Source organism: Pan troglodytes, chromosome 1, assembly GCF_028858775.2.
Source record: "Pan troglodytes isolate AG18354 chromosome 1, NHGRI_mPanTro3-v2.0_pri, whole genome shotgun sequence".
Lineage (NCBI taxonomy): Eukaryota > Metazoa > Chordata > Mammalia > Primates > Hominidae > Pan > Pan troglodytes.
In genome coordinates this window covers 167,961,085-167,985,000 of record NC_072398.2, presented here as the reverse complement: position 1 = coordinate 167,985,000, position 23,916 = coordinate 167,961,085, and the positions used below count along the sequence as shown (strand labels likewise).

Here is a 23,916-nt window from a genome sequence, read left to right as displayed (position 1 = left end):
TTGGTTGGGGGTGGTGAGTAGGGAGTTTTACAATCATCCAGGTGATGCAAAATGCAGCTCTGCAACGGCCCAGGTCTCCCTTGCACCCTGAGGAGAAAGCCCAGTGGAACATTTTCCTAATGAGAATCTGCCGAAGGCTGTTCACCCAGGGTGAAGCGAGCAAGCAGGGTGCGTCCTTACATTTCCGAGGCTGCATTTTTATAAAACGGCTCCTCCCTTCTGTGTAGCTCAAAAGCTGGGTGGAAGAGAAGGTATCATTTTTAACTTCAACCTCAAGTAACAATGGGGCACAGAGGGGCTTCTCAAGATGCCTAGCACTTGGTTGTCATCTGAATGTCTTCAGAATCCCTTGGGATATTGGACATGCCATGGTACCGTTCTGTTTGGTGATCCCTGCAGTTACCAGTTTCCTGCTAAGCGAATGCTTCGCCATATTTCCATTAATTGCTACATTACAAATTGTTCCATATCCCAGTGGTGGGAGTTCACTCTGATGCCAGCTATGGAGTGACAACACCTAAACACAGTCCCAAGAGGTTCCCACATTCTGTGGGATTTGCCTTTTGAGATTGTTATTTAGTGCATAATTCTCATGTCCCAGTCATGAAGGACAAATAGAGAGAGGACGACACGAGGATTAGTTTCATCCTATTGAATCCTCCATGGAGAGGGCTTATTAATGTGTTTTAAGTGTGTTGGAGGCTCCCAGAGTACAATAATACCTTCCTATGCTTATACTCACTTCTACTCCAATTTTCAACTCCAAGATCTCTCAGGAAATGGGTCTCATTTGTAAACCATGTAAACTGGGTTTATTAAAAGCTGAGACAGATAGGTGCATTAACAGAATATATTTCTTACTTTAAAATGTACTTTATTTGTACATCTTTGTTTGTTTTGCAGCTAATAGAGAACTTTACAATGAAGTCTGGTTTCTATAGAACACATTTGAAGGCTCTCTGTATCTGAATCTGGAATCTGCGAAGTTGGAAGCTTAAATGAACTGGCAGATTGGCAATCCCCCTCCCCAAATCCCAGGGGTCAGGGCACATGTGTTGTAATGGACTCGGTCGGGAAAATCACATCCTCACTTCTTCTCCTTGGGGATGAGGCAGGTGCTAACTTCACCCAAGCACTGGCTGTCACAACTCACAGCTCAGGATTTGTGAGAAATATCAGCTCTTTGGCAACAGGCACTAGTAATAAAATAAGCCTTTTGACCAAATTTATCATTGGAGGGTTTTTTTTTTCAACTGGAAATCAGAAAGGGGAAAAGAATAGTAAAGAGGATATTGGGTTTGCTATACAAAATAATCCTATTGAGCCATCAGCCCTGATTACTGGGTGTGAAAACTACAAACCCTATCTTGTGCTCATACCTAGTGGAATCCTTGGGAGAACTAGGTGGCCAGACATGGAGCTTCAGGCGGTGGAGTAAATTCTTAAGGACTGCACTTTGCTTGGTAAAGTAGATGGACATTCACTTCTCAACCCTACTCTTTTGCTTCTCATTGCTCCTTGAAAGACCCAACATGCTATTGGTCATTAAATATCCCATAATTAGCACAAATGTTTGTACTAACATTTGTATAATACTACCACTTAATAGGTGCCAGACATACCAAGTAATTTCCGTGTAATTATCTCATTTAATTTTCATAACTATTCTATGACATGGAGACTTTTATTATGCCCTATTTTACAGGTGAGGAAACTGAGTCACTCAGCAGTTAAATAATTAGCCCAAGATCACACACAGCAGCAGACAGCTAAGCCAGGCCTTACATTCAGTACTCTTTGACTTAAAAGCTTAACCATGGAACTACCCTCTACTGCCTACCAAATCCAGCTTGGTGAGTTTAGCCAAGGCAAATAATGTGACCCCTACTTGCACGAGGGTTATTTCTGGGGCTCAGAATGATCAAATATCATGGGAGGAACCTGCTTTGTCTTTATCACTACCTGCTATAGCTTAGCAAAACCTGCACTCGTCAATACTTCTTACAAGGTGGGCAGATCTCCATATGCAGCCACCCCTATCCGGCGTCCAACCCCCAAGCTGTGAAACTGGGCTAAGTGCTGAATCTGCTCATTCCTCTGGAATTCAGAGGAGGCAGCATCGTATGGAAGAGCACAGCTGAGGCAAGAAACAGCTCTTTCACTGGTCAGCCATGTAACCGTGAGCAGGTGACTCGACCTCACTGTGCCTCAGTTTTTTCATCTCTGAAATGAGAAAAATAGCAGAATCTACTTCATAGGATTATTATGAGGATTACGTGAGTTAATATTGATTTGGTGCTTGGGATGTGGTCAGGGCCATAGAAGACTTAGTTACTAGTGTTATGTAATTATGTTGGGATGTAACTCTCAAAGAAGAGAGTTGAGACAATGATCTTAAACTTTTGGGTGAATCCAGATAGTCAATTTGGCTAACTGAGACAAGGACAGGTTTCTTACCACTACTGGGAAAACCAGGTGGTCTATTGAATTGGCCTACTGTTCTGAAATTATCTAGACACGCCCTGCATATGTTTGCATATAAAATTGTACAAGTCATATGTTTGTAAGAAATGTCATTTCTTCACCATTTATTCAATAAAAATGCTTCGTGCTCTTGCTCTGAATCAGGTACTAGAGAAACAAAACTGAACAAGACCATCACCAAAGAGCACACAATGTAGATGGCAGCAAATAACCTAACTGTAATACAACACGGCAAGTGTAGTAAATGCTTCAATGAAAGTATGAAAAAGGTGGAGGAAATGAAATGTTTTTGTACTGCTGGGTCAGGGCAGTCACTGAAGCCTTCCCTAGCAAGCAACATTTGAGCCAGGGCTTAAAGAATGAGGTAGAATTTGCCTGTTGGAGGATGAGGGCTGGATATGGACATCCAAACAGAAAGGACGTCTTGAAAACGTGCGTGAAGTTGCAAAAATTTAGGCTGTGTTTGGGGAACATTCTAGGTAGGGCCGTTGTGGCAGTGCCCTGTGTATTGGAGTAAAGACAAAACAAGAAGTGAAGCAGGTTGTGAAGGGAAACACTCATTTCCTAGAGGCAGAAAGCAACAGTATCTCATTTCTTTGGTCACAAGCAACAGAAATGGATTTTGGCCCTTTGAGAGAATGGAGACTTTGTAGGAACTATTTGGGGCACCAACAGGAGGGAAGGGAAGACCGTCTTCCTCAGGCACTATCCCACTGTGTTTGCTACCTTTGCTTTGATTCAAGGTCTCAGGAGACAGACTCTGATTGCCTGAACTCAGGTGACATGCTCACATCTTGGCTGTACTAGGTGGTGAAAGGAAAGTCTGGTGGGCAGAGCCTCCACCTTTCAACTTCTAAGGTGGACAGTCAGCACACTAGAGGGCACCAAGACTACACCAAATCAGGAAAGGTAATTCCCCAAAAGGAAATCAGGGAGCAGCTACTTGATGGACAGACCCCACATTACAGATGTTCATTATAAATAATAATAACAACCTATGTTTATTAGCCATCTGTTATAAACTATGATGCATACATACTTCACATAAATGTTTTATTTAATCTACATAATAACCTTAGGAGTAGATTTACTCCCATTTTGTAGAATTGGAATAAATAAAACCCATTTTTCCAAATGAAAAAAGTCACAGCTCAGAGAAGTTATGGCACTTGCCCAAGGTCACACAGCTAGTAAGTGAGTGAGCTGGAACTCAAAAACCTGGATGCCTCTGATGGTAAATCTCTCAATCACTGCACGTTATACCTCCAAGCATCTGCAGGTGGGCACCAGCTCCGCACTGTCCCACCCTAGCCCTTTCTTCTGACCACCACTGAATGGGCACCGTCAACTTGGGAGACCAAAGGATCTGGCTTATGGAAAGGAGCACAGACAGGCACCTTTCTCAGTTCCTGTCCCTGCCGGGTGTCCAAACCAACTGGGCAGCAGCCCTTGAGCTCGGGCCAAAACCTAATCTCTCAAGCCCTTTGAGGGTATCATATGGAAAACCCCTAATCAATTCCTTCCAAAGCAATTTATAATAATGCTTCCTCTTGAGCCCCAAGAATGGAGAGCTGCAAATCCACAGGGCTTCAAAGCACGTTGTTTTAATTAATGGCTGAGCAGAAGCTTCTGTAATCCCTGTGGGCAGATCTGCCCTCATTAAAAAAAATTCTATGAGAATTAAACTTATCTCAGAAAGTAGTGGGGATAACTTGTTCATCTGGTAGTAACATCTCCCCAAGTACTGGGCCTGCCATTTTGAAGTCTATAACCACATATTTAATCTAAGTAGGGAAAACCCCTCATGTCACCCCGTCACTCAATCATCCAGTGAGTCATTAATCTAGTTTCTATTCTCTAGTAGCCTTATCTGTTTATAAATGTTATTTTACTCACCAAAACACTGCAAGGTAGGCATTAGGATCCTCATTTTATTGACAAGGAAATGGAATCGCAGAGAAGTTAAGCAGCTAGCTTAAGGCCACACAGCAAGTAAGGGGCTCATTCCATGACCCTGTGCACTGTTCTATATCTTGAGCACCAACTTGGATCTGTACCAGTCTTCACAGCTCCCATCTCTGAACTGTCCAGAAAGAGCCCATGTTTTCTGCCCCTTGTTGGGAGAGGATGACTGAGAATTCCAGCAAAATGGAGACTCTTGAACTGATCCCCCTGTCTCCAGAACTGTCCAACTCACCTCCAAGTCTCCAACTCACCTTCCACACTGGCCACCAGCAATTGTTTAAAACGCTAAACCAACCATGACACTTAGCTTAACATCTTTCAATGGCTCCCAATTACCTTTAATAGAAAATCCACATTCACACGGAATGTGAGACCCCTCATGATCCAGCCCTTGCTACCTCTTCTGTCTCATCTTCCAAAACATCCCCTGAGTGCTCATTTCACTCTAGCCATACAACTCTCCCAACAATCTTGAAGGCACCAGCACACCTCTGTTCACTTGTTCTTCTCTTTAGACCCCTTTCCCTTTTATATCTGCTCAGCTAACTCCTATTCAACCTGCAAAACTCAGTTCAAGTATCCCCTTCTCCAGAAAGTTCCCACCAGAGTGACTGTGTCCATCCTCTGTGCTTTTTTTTTGAAGATTTTTGTAGCATACCAGGGGTATTCTCACTCTCTAATAGTAGGGATGACAGTCAGGAAGTTTTTGGTCTGCATAGGACAGAAAGTCCACCCAAAGAAGACTAAACAAAAGAAAATGGTAGATTGATCTCATATAAAGGCCATTTGGATGTAGACTGGGCTCCAGATGTGATACGATCAGGGTTTCTGCTTAGGGTTTCTGTAATTTTCTCAGATCTGCCATCCCAGATATCTTTGTTTTGTCCTCAGGCCAATCTCCCCAGTGGTAGCAAGACAGTTGCTAAAAGCAATTGGGGCAACATGCATAGAGGGGAAGAGAGAGAACCTTCCCCGCAGTTGTCCTTCCCTTTGGTGTGATGAGGGCTTTAGGTCACATGCTCATCCCTGGACCAATTACCGTCACCAATTAAGCAATAGGCTGAAGCCATGATGCCTGAGCCAATCACAGGCAAGGGTGTGTGTAGGATTATCATGATTGGTATAGCCTAGTGTGGGTCAACTTTCCAGAGATCACATAGCTTATGTACAGGAGAGGTGGGTACCCAAATAAAAACGGAGTTCCGGGTTGGGTACAGTGGCTCACACCTGTAATTTCAGCACTTTGGGAGGCTAAGATAAGTGGATTGCTTGAAACCAGGAGTTCAAGACCAGCCTGGGCAAGATGGTGAAACTCATTTCTACAACAACAACAAAAAATACAAAAATTAGCCAGGTGCAGTGGTGCACACCTGTAATACCAGCTACTTGGGAGGCTGAGAGGTGGAGGTTACAGTGAGCCAAGATTATGCCACTGCACTCCAGCCTGGGTGACACAGTGAGACCCTGCCTCAAAAAAAAAAAAAAAAAATTCTGCCAGGAGGGAGGAAGAAGGGAATGGATGCTGTCTAAGCCACCACAGTAGCTGCATGAGTGTTCACACACACCTGTCCTCCCACAATACTATAACTGTCCCAAGGACAAAGACCGTGATTTGCTTATCTTAGTATCCAACTGTCTAGCAGAGTACTTGAAAAATCTTTGAAAATAAATGAGATGAGTTAGCATTGTTAAATATTGCTGGAGCTGAGGTGTATTCAAAGCTGATGAAAGATTCTGGTTGGCATGAGGTAAAAAGGAAAGGCATCATTTCTACCTGCTGGATCTCTATTTGCTATATAAATTAGACCTTTTTAAAAGACATGTTTCTGTCTGCCAGGCTTTAGAAACAGTGATCTAAGAGTCAGACATTTCCTATTAAAGTTTAAAAAATATAGCTTTAAGTCATACATTATATTGAACGCTTTCATATCTCATCTGATTCAGTAGGTTTTAAACCTCACAGAGGTCACATTTTGAAAGAGTAGTCACTTTTTACAACATCTCCAAACATTAAATAAAAATAAAAATTATTATGACGACTAGAGATGTCCATAGACACCACTAACATGACCCTTGGATATTATTATTAAGGACAGTATTATTTGGAGTTCGGGGGTCACAATGGCTGGCTCATCTCTAAGCTTCGTTATTTTTTCTTTCTTGAATTGAAGAAGGAAGGAAGGGCAATTCCATCAATGCTCATCTTTTTTTTTTTTTTAACCCTATTTAGAATAGCAGTTCTTAACTTATGGCAATCTGAGGAATGCTATGAATCCCTCAAACATGCAAAATTTTCTGTGTATCAATATTTTTCTCAAGAGAGGGATCATAGTTTTTGTTATAGTCTCAAAAGGGTCCTCGATCCACAAAAAGATTGCGAACCACAGACATCGAAGGAAAATTCCCTCAGGACCCCAGTTGTCTCAGTAACTGGGGTTTCATGTAACGAAGAAAAGCTATCCCCAGGGTTAGACTATTCACTTAGATTGGTGGCTTCCAGGAAATAGGTTGTCCTTGGATTTCTCTTAGGATGTTCTAACTTAGAGAGGTCATCGAGTCCGTAGATATTTGAAATGAATGGGGCTCTGGAAGAAGAAATTGGCAAAGTAACTGTGTAGCTCCCACATCCCACCCTCTCAACCCCCAAGCCTCTCCTCGACCCACTTCTTAAGCTAAAAAGTCCTGTCCTGACTCAGAAACATGTGATCGCTAGCTCCTACATTTACTGGGGACAATTTATAATTTACTCAGCCAGTCTAGGGACTGGCTCACATTTGTAAACAGAAATAAAGCTGGTGGTTTGTTGTTGGTCTCTAAAAATCTTATAATCTTGACGTGTCATCCCCTGATCCATAATGGGCTTTTTGTTGTTGTTGTTGTTGTTGTTTTAAAGCCTGTAATGTATTGAAGTCTGGTGGCAAAGGAAGGAAATTTGGGAGGAAGTGTGTGTGTGTGTGTGTGTGTGTGTTGTGTCTGTGTGTCTTTCTGTGTGTGTGTGCATGCTGGTGTGTATTCAAGGAGGGCTCTGAAAAGATGTTTTTGGTTTCCCCCAATGAAGCATCCTTGCCCAAGAAGGCGGGTTTGTATTGTTAGTTATCTGCTATTTCTTTGTTTCTCTTGTTTCAGTGTTCAGTTGCATTTTACTGTTCAGAACTTGAAGGATGCATTCAAACTTATGGAGCATGACATTTTAACTATCTCATCTCACCATGATTCATCTCAATTTACTTTCCTCCAAACTGTAGTCTTGAGAAAGCGCACCATCTCTGGGTTCTCCAGTGGGTAGAAGACCATAAACAGCATTAAATGAGCCCAATGTCAGCTAACTTGCGAGCGAGGCTCACTCATTAGATCTTATTGTTCTCCTAATGAGATGCTTTCCTTTAGGCTGGGAATGTGTGGAACATTAGCAATGGCCTCTGTAGTGTATTGCTGAATGTTCAATACGAACCAGTGGAGGTTAAATAACATGATGAATCAAACAGTCCCAAAGGAATGTGGTGATGTGCTGAGCCCATTAGGGCCCTGCAGACCCTTAACACTTTCTGTGTGAGGCTTCTGTTCTCCAAACAGTTGCTTTGCCCCGGATGATGCACTGCTTGCAAAATGTATCAATCCCAGGACCCAGTATATGCCTACCAGAATATATTTTACTGTCTCTAGTTGACTTCCAGTTTAGAGTTCAACCTCAACTGAACTTTGGTGGTAAAAAATCAACTCTGTCTTCATTCGCTCTAGGAACCTCTGCTTTTGAGTAGAATGAATCGATAATGAGGTCATGAACAAATATTATTAATGCCTTTTATTATTTATATGGATGTTAATGTGTCCAATTGACACACAACTTTCTACCTCTCTAGTCTAACACTCGTGACCCTTGGCACCCCTTTTGCATCTTTTCTCTCTTTGTCCATTCAGTCACAAATACAGTGAAAGAATAATATATCACAAGCCATGACCCCTTGGCCTTTATGAATTATCTGTTTAGAAAGATGTGAAGCCACCTTTTATATCCACCATAATAGATACTTAGACATAATGGAGCAATAGTGAACAAGTTTGCTGGTTATAGTTAATGGGTACCAAAGGGACACTCTGGCAGTGACCTCTGACATTGCCTCTGACAAGAAATCCATAGAGCAAAAAATAAGGAAGATGGACAGTTTTTAAAGTTATGAATGTAGATCTCTAGCAAATCATGATAATTTTCTCCTGGTGGTGATAATTCACATTGGCAGGTGGTCACTAATTTCTGCAAGCTCCTTAATTAGGACCCCTGAAATAGGAATGGCAGTCCTTCGCCACACTATTTTAGAAAGAGCTATGGGGCCGGCCTGACGCAAGTCCATTTGTTATCCAAGGAGAACCAACTGAGATTGTTTTCCTGTCAAGGAGGACTTTTCTCTTTATGAAATGGGCTGTCATTCATAATTTTAAGCAGGCCTGGATTTGTTAAACAGCCACATGGTAATGGGTTTCTATAAGAAGATCCACAGACCCATAGTTCTGGAAAGAAATCGAGCTTACAAGATATTTTAAAACCTAATGGGAATGGAATATTTTGGGTTTCTTGAAAAGATGGTTTCTGCCCTGCATATTGTCAAGGGAATTTAACAATAAATCCGCTGTTGTGTGTCTGAGAGTCTGTTTGAAGCAATTATATTTTTATACATTCTATGGAGTTGATCTTAGGGAAATCCACCAGGACACCAAGCCTACCTCTTCATGTCACCGCAGGAACGTTAACGGTGGCAAGCAGGTTTAAAAAGAGCAGGGAAACACAGCTAATTGGTGAGTGGTCTTGAAGACAGCAGACTGCAGCATTCTGCCTGGCAGAGAAATGAATATACATGACATCCAATCTAAAGGAGAGAGGGCAAGAATGTAAGTGCGAAGTCCTTTTCACTCCGCTCCACAGTGTACATACCGTATTATGATGTCACACTCCAGTAGCGTTGCTCTGAAGTCCCAGTGGTCTCCTGCTGCTAAGCACCATTGAAAACACATTTGTCCTGACTGTTCTTTTCCTTTTATCCCCCTCTCATCTGTGTAAGATGAATCACTCCTGGATCCAGACTGACTCCGAGGGCAGAGCCAGGTCCTGACGAGGTAGCCTGCCTCCTATGGCTTAAACATTTTAATTAATTTCAACACTAATGCCCAAATGAGAGTTAATCACTCTGCCGCAGTGCTTTCTAATTTACTAAGTTTATTCATTAAAACTTTCCTTGCTGAACTTTGATTGAATGTCATGCTTTTTTGGAGGCCTTTCAAACTGCCTTAAGGGGTTTTAAAGTGATATCTGGGGCAGCTGCTGAAAGCCTTCAGTGTTTGCTTAAAGAAAAGAAGAGGGAAAAATGTGATCAGCAAGAAATCTCTGTGCTGAACAAGGAGGCTTTTGGGTGGCAGGAGGCCTGTGAAAGCAGGCTTGCGTTTCAACAGTCTATTAAAAAAGTAAGATAAACCTAAATTCCTAATAAAAGAAATAAAATCAATCACCTTAATACTTGACAAAACTTGGAAATACATTTTATGGTAAGATGCAGCCATCTTTTAAAAAAACAGCAGAATGATAGCAGCACTTTGTATTAACGTGGGGAGAGATATTCACAATGCTTTTGCCAACCTAATTATTTTGGAATCAATATAATAAAAATCTTAGGTACACAGTTTTGCCTATTAATTGCTAGGGCCTAAATTTTTACTGAGAGATATTGTTTAATGAAGGTTTTTATTTAAAATTAACTCCCAAAAAATGCAGTCTTTACATATCTAATTAACAGTATCGGGGACCAAATACCCAGTACTATCTGTTACACGATGGCAGCTCTCAATACATGGAATTGCTTTTCCAGAAATTGGCAGTGTTAGTGTCTTTAGGAATCTGCTTCCTCCCTCTTCCTACCTCTCCATTCTCCATTCCCTAACCCCAGTCAGAAACATACTATTTGTAAAGTTTAAAAAATTCCAATAATCTGGGAGGAAAATGTCAAGTCAGAATTATTAATGAAACCACCACTTACTTTTAAGAGGCCATGAATCAAAATACAAGTTTTCATATTCATTTCCACGTTCTATAAATACTGCTCTGTATTATGCAACAAGACACGACAAACTCATTTTTTAAAAATATTTTTGACTTCAGGGAGCAAAAAAGTTACCCATTCCATCCCACCTTGACAAATGGTGCTTGATTTGGAAGCGCCCCCCCTTCTCACTTGCAGGGGCAGGGCTTGTCACTACGAGTTGGCTCATGAAGTAGTCCTGCTTTTGAGGCTCTTGAAAGATCCCTTCGTAAATGTGATCCCTGTGTCTATCAAAACACAGACCCAGAGAGAAATACGTCAGCATAGGAAAGAGTGTGATGGCAACATATCCCAGTGCTGGGATTAGGCAACCTGGCTTGGAATCCTGATTTTGCTGTTTGCCAGCTGTATGACCCTGGACAAGTTATGTAACCTCCCTAAGCTTACTTTCTTCAAGTACAAAATTAGCATTATTTAAGCAGCCATCTCGTCGGACTTTTGTGAAAATGAATAGCTCATATATATGTAGCACTTGCTACAGTAGGTGGCACTTACTTACAGTAGGTGGCTAAACATTATTTTCTCCTCAGCCCAACTTCAAGAAACAGTATTATTATGATCCCCAATTTACAGAGGGGGAAACTGAGTCACAGAGTGGCAAAGTAATGTTCCCAAAGTCACACAACTAAGTTGCAAAGCCAGAGTTTTAACAGGGTCACCTGGCTCCAGAGTCCACACACTTAACCCCAGAACATAAGCAAAGGATATAGGATCATGCCCGGCCCAGGGAAGTGCTTCATAAAGTTAGTAATCATTGGCTCTTATTATTGTAGGGGTTCAATAAATGTTTGGCTAATTGAATAAATTAATTTTGTTAGGGATTCTTGAAGTACCAGAGTACAAATACTTCTGCAAATCAAGTACTGACACTGAACAAGTACTGCCTTTCCAGCCTCCATTCATTTCAGTGGCATGAAGATGCCTGGATGCACATGGTTGCAGTAGCTATTTTACTCTTATTTTGAGAAAAAAAAAAGAAAAATGAAAAGTAAAGCAATGAGTAAACTCTTTTAATATGCAAAGAGGCTGGGTGCTGTGGCTTACTCCTGTAATCCCAGCACTTTCAGATTCCAAGGCGGGCGGATCACCTGAGATCAGGAGTTCGAGGCCAGTCTGCCCAACATGGCGAAACCCCGTCTCTACTAAAAATACAAAAAATTAGCAGGGTGTGGTGGTGGGCACCTGTAATCCCAGCTACTCAGGGGGCTCAGGCAGGAGAATCGCTTGAACCAGGGAGGCAGAGTTTGCGGTGAGCTGAGATCGCGCCACTGCACTCGAGCCTGGGTGACAAGAGCGAAAGGATGACTTGGAAAAAAATATATATATATACATATACAAACAAACAAAGGAGATTAAATTCAGAAATAGAAATCAGTGGTAATCCTAGTCAGTGATTCCTGAACCTGGATGTACAATAGAAACATCTGAGAATCTTTTTTTTTTTTGGGGGGACTGAGTCTTGCTCTGTCGCCTAGGCTGGAATGCAGTGGCATGATCTCGGCTCACTGCGACCTCTGCCTCCCGGGTTCAAGTGATTCTCCTGCCTCAGCCTCTCAAGTAGCTGGGACTACAGGCATGCCCCACTATGCTCGACAAATTTTTTGTATTTTTAGTAGAGTCGGAGTTTCGCCATGTTGGCCAGGCTGGTCTGGAACTCCTGACCTCACGTGATCTGCCCACCTTGGCCTCCCAAAGTGCTGTGATTGCAGGCATGAGCTACTGCACCTGCCTGAGAATCTTTAAAAAATACAGGTAACTGAGTCTCACCCCAGATCAATTGAAATTGAATATATGGGGGTAAAATTTAGGCAGATGTAGTTTTAAAAATATTTCAGTGAAATAATATAACATTATACAGAAAAGTATATAAATCATAAATACACTGCTCGATGACTTTTCACCAAGTGAACACACTCATGCAGTCAGCACCCAGAATCCCAGAAGGCCCTCAGTGTCCCCTTTCAGTTACTATCCTTCCAAGACATAGCCACTATGCTGATTTCTAATATATGGATTAATTTTTTCTGATTTTTAGTATAAAACTAAAATGAAATTATGCAGGATATGTTCTCTCGCATCAAGCTTATTTTGCTCTACATTATATTTCTAAGGTTCACCCATGATGGTATGTGTTGCATTCATTCTTTCCTTTTCAGTGCTGTATGCTATTCCACTGTTTGAATATTACAATTATTTACTCATTCAGCTGTTGCTGGGCACTTGGGTGGTTCCTTGTGGCGCTATTATAAATAGTGCCTCCATGAAATTCTTGTATGTCTTTTGGTGAATTTTTACATTTGTTGGGTGTTTAACTGGGAGTGGAATTGCTGAGTGCAGCGTATACCTAAGTTCGGCTTTAGTAGATTGGGCGTGTGTGTTTTGAAAAAGCACCACAAGTGGTTCTAATGAGCTGCTGGGAATAGGAACACCGGTCCGAGCTGTAAGGCCTTATGGCTACCCAAGTGCTGCTTAGACTAGGGAGTAAAAGACAGTTTTAAAACCTGATAGAAACGGAATATTTGGCATTTCTTGAAAACTGGCCTCTGCCCTGCATCTTGCAAAGGAATCAGTTACTTTAGGGTTAGAGTTGACAGCTGCAGTACCAAAGCAGCAGGAAGAGTAAGTTGGTCCACATTTCAGATACAATTCTCCATAGCAAGTGTCTCTGCAGTATCTTATAAAATATCACAACATGGAGCCCCTTCCACAAGCACCCAGGAAAAAAGGAACGACATTTTTTCTCTAGCCTGGCCTTCTGCTTTTGTTCCATCTCTGCAATCACACTCCCAGGCCCCACACAGGCTCTGCCCTCTGCCCAGGATAGTTTCCATGGCCTCCCCTCTTAGCCCCTCTCCTGTCCCCCTGAGCTTCCTCTTGTGAGAAGCCTTCCTTGTCTCTCCTGTCGTAGCACCTGACTGGGAGCTCCTAGAAGGTAGAACCTTGACTTACCATCTTGGTGTAACCAGGTACTGCTATACATTTTCAATCAATGCCCAACCAGCTTTAAACAGTACTTAAAAAAAAAACCCAAAAAACAAAAAACTATTCTCAACAGGTACATAATGTGCAGCTCCCTCATAAAATGTCAGGGCGTTAAAAAGCACTTATCATGTGCATGTTTCCAAATGGTCCTTCCTTCAGTCTTTCTATTTATTTATTTATTTATTTGACAGAGTCTCGCTCTGTCACCTAGGCTGAAGTGCAGTGGCACGATCTCGGCTCACTGCAACCTTCGCCTCCCGGATTCAAGCAATTCTCCTGCCTCAGCCTCCTGAGTAGCTAGGATTACAGGCATGCCCCACCACGTCCAGCTAGTTTTTGTATCTTTAGTAGAGACGGAGTTTTGCCATGTTGGCCAGGCTGGTCATGAACTCCTGATCTCAGGTGATCCGCCCACCTTGGCCTCCCAAAGTGCTGGGATTACAGGCGTGAGCCACCGCGCCCAGCTCCTTCAGTCTTTCATATCAACATAATGCATACATGAGCACAGGTCCACTGACCCTGACCAGGACGCAGAGGGGACAAAAAAGGACAGGACAATCTTACAGGAACTAGCTTGTTGATTAACTAATCAATTAATTATTAACATGATGTATAAACAGGAGTCTTTACTTGGGGCTTGCAAGGAACAAGGATTTAACTCTAGGACTGATGTGATGGGTGAGACTAATTGGACTTTCTGTTCATTAGTAACCCCTCCAGCCATGGTTGTCACAATGGTGGGAAGAGGAGCAGAGAGACACTCTTCCTTTGAAGATAATACCACTTCTAAATGGTTTACAACAAGGAGCTTCTGAGCAGAATTGTCACACACAACTGCGCAGGGTATGCACTTCACCATTTCAGGGTACAAAAATGATCCCCCTTGGGTTGTAAGCCTCCTAAGTTTCATCTGTAAAACTTAGTTCAGAGAATTATTATGAAGATTAAAAGGGCTACCACTGCTGAAACAGAGAACATAGTGCCTGACAATGACTCATTGAACGGCTATTTGTTAAGGACTGGCTCTTAGTGGGTACTCATAACATTTATACTCTAGAGGAATATACATACACTAAACTAATAAATAAATAGATATAGTAGTTCCCCCTTATCCATGGGGGATATGTGCCAAGGCCCCCAGTGGATGCCTGAAACCTCTGATAGTGCCGAACCTTATGTATACTATATTTTTTCCTACATATACATACTTATAATGTTTGTAAATTGGGCACAGTAAGTGATTCACAACAATAACTGCTAATAAAATAGAATATTATAAAAATATACTATCATAAACGTTATGTGAATGTGGTCTCTCTCTTTCAAAATATCTTACTGTACTGTACTCACCTATTTTCAGACTGCGATTGACCTTGGGTAACTGAAACCGTGGATAAGAGAGAACAACAGTGCTTCCAAATTGTGATGAATGCTCTGAAGGAGAAAAGCAATAGAACAATGAAAAAAGGTTGAATAAGCAGAATGCAATTTAGAGTGGTGGGGTGTGGACAGGGCAGGCCTCTCCGGGAGATGACATTGATGTTGAAGGCAGGGATGGGTTTGAGGTCACTTAGCAGAGAGTGGGAGAAGTGGGGGAAGGGGGAAGAGCTTTCCTGGCTGAGGGGAGTCATGTGCAGGAGTGTGGCTGGAACAAAGGCAGCCAAGGGGACACTGGCATAGCCGAGGTTGGAGGCTCTTAGCACGTGCTATTGCCCATTCTCTTTCCTTGTTTCCCTGGTTCTGTAACTTGGGCATCCATTCCACTCCCTGGACTCCAGCTGGGGAGTGATGTTACCTGGTGAATGGTCTAAAATATTATGAGTCATCCATTTTAAGAGGGTTTACATGCAGGGGTCTCCAATCTTTTGGCTTCCCTGGGACACACTAGAAGAAGAATTGTCTTGGGCCACATATAAAGTACACTAACACTAACGATAGCTGATAAGCTAAAAATAAATAAATTAATTAATTAAAAATAAAAAATCTCATAGTATTTTAACGAAGTTTACAAATTTAAATTGGGCCGCGTTTAGAGCTCTCCTGGGCTGTACGTGGTCTGCGGGCAGTGGGTTGGACACGCTTAGTGTACAGCCTAGGCACAATCCTATGGACGTAGCTCATGTGGGCCATGCTGAACTTTGGAGATGCTCTGCCCACTTTCTCCTGCCTCTTTTTCCCTTTTAGTGCCTCTTCCCACTGCTGCTCAATGCCACTAAGCTGGACCCCAAATGTCCCCAAAGTTAATACCCTCCGTAGATCTCCTCCAGAAGTGTCCACGCTTTGGAACTTCCCCATGCTTCTTGCCTCTTATTCCCCACCACACCTGGTGTATTCTACATTCAGTTCCCTCTGGGCCTGGCTAAATGACTGACTCACACACTTGATTATTTAAATTAAGTTTATAATGGCTTAATAGGTTGACCCGTACAAAAGACAAATATATAGGAATTTCAAGTATAGTGAAAGAACCAATGGAATAGAATTTTGGATGGCTGATGATCCTGAAATCTCATCATAATTGGTCATGTGAGGGGCGGGCAGCAGGCAGTAAGAAAGTTCTATCCCAGAGGCTGGATCCAGGCTTTGACATAATTTAATTTAACACAGAATAATATTCTTTCCTGCAAAAGGTGTCTATGGCTCTCCTAACCCTACCCAAGTTTCCAAAGGCTTAGGTGGGAAAGGAGCAGTTGGAAGCTGCGGACATTGTGAATCTAAGTACCTTACAACGGAGGCCAGCAGGAGGGATTCCTCTGAGGGCTTCTTCTGCCTCATGGACCTCACAGTCTTCCCTTTCTGGCAAGGACTCTTCTGGTGTGCACCAGTGTCCCATATTGGATCCTGTGACTTAATTATTTTGTTGTTGATTAGTATATTACTCATTGAAGGAGAAATGGATTTCTTCACAAATATCAAACAGTCAATAAGAAAAGAAAAATGTCTGCAAAACTGGATGACTTTCCTCACCTGTAAGGTGAGAAAGAAATGGTTCTTTGCCTCTCAGAGTTGTGAGGAGTAAAGACACTAATATAGGTCAAGCACTGAGCACACAGAAGGTACCAAGGCAAGGATAGAGTCACGGTGGCACACCCCAAATCCTTGGGGCCAGATGTGTTTCAGAATTCAGACTTTGTCCAATTTTAGAAAGGTTATACAGCACAGATACCGTATGTTATGTAATATTCCCAGTGGGGCCTGAGGAAACACTCTTATTTCTGTAATCAAACATATTAGTATTTCTTTAGTCAAATGTACGTGTGCCCACACTTGGCATGATAAATAAATACTATAAATAGCTTCAAATCAGTTTGAGTCATGTGTTGTCACCTAATAAGTGTGCGCCAAAGTTATGAAAAACACTTCCATTTTCAGAACTTAATAGATTTTGGAATTGCAACTAAGGGATTTCTATTATTTTATTTCTATAACTCAAGTAGTAAGATTTTCTCCTTTCCCCCCTCTAGTAGCCATTCAAGAACCACTTTTCTTATTTATTTATTTAGAGACAGAGTCTTGCTCTGTCGCCCAGGTTGGAGTGCAGTGGTGTGATCTTGGCTCACTGCAATCTCTGCCTCCTGGGTTCAAGCGATTCTCCTGCCTCAGCCCCCTGAGTAGTTGGGATTACAAGAATGTGCCACCACGCCTGGCTAATTTTTGTATTTATTTTCAGTAGAGACAGGGTTTGCCATGTTGTCCAGGCTGGTCTCGAACTCCTGACCTCAGGTGGTCCTCCCCTGTTGGCCTCCCAAAGTGTTGGGATTACAGGCGTGAGCCACCGTGCCTGGCCGACTTTTCTTATTTATTCTGATTGTACTTTGAAGTGTAGAGACTGAAAATTCCTGATATATTAACTGAGGGCATAGGAACTGGGATGTAGACATATGAGAGAGTAGGTTGTTTTATTATTCCAGGATGAGACCTAGAACCTCAGAAAAGCAGACTTTGACTCAACAGAAGAAGAAATTGGATCATAACGCAATCTACTGCATGGTGAGTTGCTGAGTCCTGGCTATCAGAGGTGTCCAGGCAGAGATGACAATGTATCTATCATGGATACTGTAAAGTGGATTCCTGTAATGAGCTGAGGTTAAGATATATGATGTCCAAGCTCCCCTCCAGTCTAAAACCCTATAATTCTATATTTTTATTAGGGATTTAGTCACAATCAAGGGAGAGTTTCATCTCTATTATGCCAGGATTTAGGAGAATCAGGAAATTGTTATTTCCATCTTAATCTTTTTATCTGATCCCTGGGGCTGTAAGCGTGCCAGCAGATATCTAAGGTAGTCTATTGCTGAACTGTGCTCTGTGGGATGCTGATAGAGTTCTGTGATCAAATAAGTTTGCTCGGACAATTCAGTTAGACCATGTTGGGTTCAACAATTTAAAAATATTTCTTTTCCAAAGGACTTATCATTGACTTCAAATTACTATTATATATTATAAATCTCCTAGAGGAAAGGGTGAAAGGCAGGATTTCTCAAATTTAATTGTCCACAGTTTTCAATTTAGAATGTGTCTGGTGAGTTAGTCTTCCAGGGAACACACTTTGAGAAAAGGAAGTCTAAAAATGTCCTGGCTTGGTAAGATAAAGATTGATAGAGGTTACCATATAACAGGTCTGGTGCAAGGTGGTGGGAAAACAGTGATGACTAAGACACCCTCCTGCCTTAAACTCAAGGAGCCAGAATCTAGCAGCTTGATCAATTGTTTAATTTTATTTGAACACATTCTCTATTTTCTCATTCACTTATACTGTCATATCTCTCTTTTTTTTTGAGACGGAGTCTTACCCTGTCGCCCAGGCTGGATTGCAGTGGCGCGATCTTGGCTCACTGCAACATCCGCTTACCGGGTTCAGGCGATTTTCCTGCCTCAGCCTCCCGAGTAGCTGGGATTACAGGTGCGCACCACCACCCCTGGCTAATTTTTGTATCTTTAATAGAGACAGGGTTTCACCTTGTTGGCCAGGCTGGTCTTGAACTCCTGACCTTGTGATCCCCTCGCCTCGTCCTCCCAAAGTGCTGGGATTAGAGGCATGAGCCACTGCGCCCAGCCACTTTCATGTCTTATGTTTTCATCTAAGATATTTTATATAAGACATTCTTCTATTTTTATATTTGCATCTCCCATTTTCATGTTCACTTTTCTGAACTTTCTCCTTTCTATGTTTAAGTATTATGAGAAATCATTGGCTAAAGAGGAACTCAAGGTGTAGAAGCAGAGAACAGAGGGTTGAGCAATTGCAGCCTCTGAGTTTGGAGGCTTCTCCTAGGCCCACGAACCCACCCTGCCTTTTGTTCACCCCAGTCTCTGGCATATGGCTTCATTATTTGTTGTTTCTGGGCTCTGATGGGTCACTTGGAGATCTCTCTTAGGTCATGAATGGTGGATGGAAGAGGAGTTCGGGGCTCTGGTGAAGCCAAAGGAGCTGAGTATTCAAGCCATTTATTATCAGCATGATGAACGCTGACGATGAGCTTGCACTGTCAGATTACACACTTAATTTAATTAATAAAAAAATTAAGATCGTCACCATTAACCTGCATTTGCTCAGAATGCCACGGGGTGATTAGTTAGAATGGCACTGAAGGCTTTATAGTCCACTCTAGTAAGAATTACTTTGGTACCAATTAGGATTTTCCATAATATCACCCCGTGTAATATCCCTATTACCTTACACATTTTCTACAAGTGATTGAGTTCAATACAACGCAGACACGATGTCACAGGACTCTCCCTCAGAGCATGCATGGGAACTCCCATGAATGTTAACACACTCGCTAAGTCGAGAGGAGACCCTGATTTTTTATATTACACAAACCCATTTCAAGGGTAATGATTCTCTGTCACAGTTTCTCAGAGCATTGGGAAATTAGACTCACTGGTGGCTACAGAGGCTCAGACAGTTAAAGGCTCTCCTTTGAGCATCTCAGATCTAAAATTGTCCTTAGTCCATGTGGGAATGTTAATTTTTTCAAGTCTATTTGACTTTAAACAGTTTACTTTTAGAGTCAAAGAAGAGCAAAGCATTCAGACAATTTCTTATAACTTAAAAAAAAATCGTTATGGTCCAAGCACAGTGGCTCATGCCTATAATCCCAGCATTTTGGGAGGCCAAGATGGGAGGAACGCTTGAGTCCAGGAATTCAAGACCAGCCTGGGCAATAAAGTGAGACCCCAGTCCCTAAAAAAAAAATTAAAAATTAGCTGGGCATGGTGGTGCGTGCCTGTAGTCCCAGCTACTCAGGAGGCTGAGGTGGGAGGATCACTTGAGCCCAAGTAAGGGGTTGAGGCTGCAGTGAGCTGTGATCATGACACTGCACTCCATCCTGGGTGACAGAGTGAGACCCTGTCACAAGAAAAGAAAATCAATAATTCCTGTTTGTAAAAAAAAAAAAATCAAGTGGAAAAATACAGTTAAGAAAAAAACATAAAAATCAAATAACTTTCCATCACTCTGAGAAGCCCACATATTACTTAGTTACATACGTTTCCAGATTTTTTTCTATGGAAATACAATGTTATAATTTTTATATAAACAGGATCTATTATATATGCTGATTTATTTAACAAAAACACAACAACAACATTCACATCTTGTCAGGTCAATAATTATGTTAACTTCATTTTTGAAATATTACATTGTAGGTTTTTACCTGTATTCAACTCAATCAGTTGCTTAGTGAGGATTTCCAATTTCTTAACATTATAAACATCAACTGGGATACACATCATATTGAATAAGTCTTTGGGCACATTTGAAATTATTTCCACAGAATAAATTCTTAGAAGTGGAGTTGCTGCATCAAAAGTTGTGTACATTTTAAGTTTTTAAAATATTTTGGGCCAAATCGCCTTCCAGAAAGGTTTTACCAATGTTTGCTCCCACCAGTATCCTTATCAGAAACAGACTTTTAAAATTCCCATTCTTTTTTGTCTTTGCTGAGTAGACAGATGAGAATGGGACTGTACTGTGTCAGAGAAATCTTCATCATCTGGGTCAAAAGGATGGTGTGATCTGAGCAGGTAGAAAGTGGAGAGGACCAGGGATATGGCATAAGATATCAAGATTTATCCAAATGTCATGAGACTCCCATTAGTCAGAAAACATACACTGAGCACTCACTGCAACCTAGAAAACCAACTAGAAATCTCCCTCTGCCTATGGGAATTTCACTGTGCAGTAGGGGGCAAAGGGAGGTCTGCCATGGCAACAGATAACAACATAATACAGTGTGGAAGGTGTAAGGAGACATGCCCTAGAGGAGGCAGCCTTGAACTGGGATCTAAAGGTGGGGAAGAATTGGCTAGTTGAAAGTCTCAAAGATAAGTCCACTGTGGTTTAGGAAAGGACTGGGTGAAATCTCCTTTCTTCATTCATTCTACAAACTTACACTGGCCTGCTACATGTCAGACACTGTTCTAAGAGCTGCCGACAAGGTGATGAACAAATAGCAAACAGACTGGATCCCTACCTTGGTAGAGTTTCAGTTCTAACATGGGGATTGGTTAGAGCCACAGCCTTTAGGCCTCACTGGACTTGAAGCTTCAAAAGAAGAGGAACCTTGCCTGCCCTGTTAAAGCCTGGTATCCCCAGCACCAGAACAGAGCCTTGATGAACAGCTGTGATGTTGTCAGAGATAAGGAGAAACCCCACCAGTAGTATTCCAGTTGATCTGCGTTGATCAGAAATAAGGAGAATTCAGCAGTATCCCAGTTGATCAGAAAAAACAAAACAAAACAAAAAAAAAAGAGTGAGAAGTGAATTGCCAGGGAAAAATGCAGCAGGCGGAAAAAATAAGAGCAGGTGAAGGAAGAGGGGAAAACTGGGAGAGAAGAGAAAAGAGAGGAAAGATGAGCTTGCCACCTCTTGGGGAGCAGACCACAGGGCACCTGACGCTCACGGTGCTCCATCCCCCATCGAAACCAAACTGCCAGCCGCTGCTCCTTCTGCATCCCACTCCAATCAGATCAGACAGGGAGGAAAGAGGGCCATCCCCAGAAGGCAGAACAGATCATTTCCCTTACTTAAATATTGATGCATGCAGCAGGCAGCTGCACCCAGGTGGCTGAGCCAAAGTCCAGGCCCTTCTATTTCTGAGGACTTCCTCATGAGGCTCACGTCTTCCTTGACTCCGTGGCCTAACGAAATTGGACTTTTCATTTCTCGAAAGTATACTTGATCCTCTCAAAATGTTTCTACCTTACAGCTTTTCAAAAAATAAATAATAAAAATCTGCATCTCTCATCCTGTCTCATTTCCTGGACTTGGCACATCTTGCTGTGAGGGTTACATCTATTGAAGTCTCTTCTGCAGCCTCAGATTAGACAACTTGTGTCTGGCCCTACCTGGTGTGACAACTTATAAAAGAACAGATGAGATGAGAAAGTCACGCAGGAATGGGAAAAAGAGACAAAGTCATTCTGTGTTTCCTTTTTTCTTCCTCATTCCTCCTTTCCTTTCCTTCTTTTCTTCCTTCCTTCCTTTTTTCTTCCTTCCTTTCTTTCTTTTCCTTCCTTTCCCTTTCTTTCTTCTTTCCCCTTTCTTCTCTTTCTTTCTTTTCTTTCTTTTTCTTTCTTTTTCTCTCTTTCTTTCCTTTTTCATTCTTTCTATTTTTTTCTTTTCTTTCTTCTTCTTCTTCTCTCTCTCTCCCTCTTTCCTTTTCTTATTGACCAGTGCCACTTTACAAATACTTTCACATTTTGACATTTTTTCTTCCTCCTAAAGCTAGCTGTCCATAAAAAATTCAAGACGGATGTCTTGGGTAATTGCATGGAATTTCTAGTAAGTGTCAAGTATTTAGGATTAAAAAAAATCTCCTGACTTCAGCAGAATAACCCAAAAACTCTCATTAGTTACTCCACATTATTTAAATATATATTTTTCCTTCAATGTTTTAGGTGATGAAGAAGATTAAGAATGATTCCATAACGGTCAGTACAGTATTTCACATTCACTGACCTTTTGTGTAATTTGATATGCTCTTCAGGAAGTCAGCCACGGCATGTTAGGGGAAAGCTTGATTTATAAACATTGCTCATGGGTGTGTGGGGAGGGAGTGGAGGGGAGTGTGTGGTTTGTTCCCATCATGAGTTTTTACCTTTTGAATCAGCTGACACCTTTTAGGAATTCATTAATGTATTCTTATTCTTCTAAATTACTGCCATATTTTCTCTATTAATGTTCAGTTCCCCAGAACAACTGGGCAGAGTTGAGACAGGAGGTCTTAGGGCTGGGTTGACTGGAGGGGTGTGGACCAGAGGAGACTCAAGTCGTCACTGAAGGGGAGACAAGGATGACTGGGAAGACAGAACATCAGATCTGAAGGGAAATTCTCAACAAGGACAGAGTCCATTTCTGGGGTGCCTAGAACGTGGTGTGGGAGTTGGGTAGATAGATAGGACCCCCAAATTGCCAGATTGGGTCTGACTTTCAGTGATTGGTACATATTATATGCCCCCAAATCTAATTAATTATTCATTTAACTAGTAAATTGTTCCTTTGTTGATAAATGCTTAGTTGTCCTCCCTGAAGTACTTTTCTCAAGTGTCAATAATGTTTCTCCCACATAACCCTAAATTCCAAGTCTGCTGCCATTTGCACATTCTCACAATGTTTACAAAGTATTCCGGTTGGGACTTGCCCACTTAGATTAAAACCTTGTTCTACATGGACACAGGAAGGGTAACATCACACACCGGGGCCCGTTGTGGGGTGGGGGGAGGGGGGAGGAATAGCATTAGGAGATATACCTAATGTTAAATGACGAATTACTGGGTGCAGCACACCAACATGGCACACGTGTACATATGTAACAAACCTGCACGGTGTGCACATGTACCCTAAAACTTAACGTATAATAAAAAAAAATACCGTGTTCTAAATATCACATCTAGACACATCATAAAGAAACTACAGAACCAAAGAGATTTTAAAAAATAAAAAGCCTAATATTTACCAGACAGAGGAGACTGATTATCTTCCAAACAATGACTGCTAGCATGTCAGTAGGTTTTTCTGTGGCCACAAAATGAAATGATGACTTAAAAGCGCTGAAGGGAGGGGGGTAAAAATGAATCTAGAATCTTATACCCAGCTAAACCATCATTCAAGAATGAGTGTGAAATCAAGACATTTCAGCAATGCAATTCTAAGGAAGTTTACCATCTGGAGACCCATTGAAAATCCACAGAGGTGTGGGACACAAGAAACAATCGTGAGCAGGCAAGTGGGAAATTTAGTTAATTTACTTTTCAAAAGCCTACATTATATAAAAAGTAAAATAAAATCTCTACATAATAAAAAAAAAACTTAAAAATGGAGAGAAGTCCAACAAGGGTCTCACTCTGTTGCCCAGGCTGGAGTACACTGGTATGATCTTGGCTCACTACAACC

General features: G+C 41.8%; 1 long non-coding RNA gene across 1 annotated transcript in view; it reads right to left on the bottom strand.

The window, feature by feature from the left end:
* The window catches only part of LOC104008390 (uncharacterized), a 10,561-nt gene extending 1,206 nt beyond the window's left edge, over positions 1-9,355 (bottom strand). Inside the window, exon 1 of the long non-coding RNA XR_001707028.3 lies at positions 9,169-9,355. This is a non-coding gene — a long non-coding RNA (uncharacterized LOC104008390). The remainder of the gene's footprint in view (positions 1-9,168) is intronic.
* Positions 9,356-23,916: the final 14,561 nt, after the last annotated feature.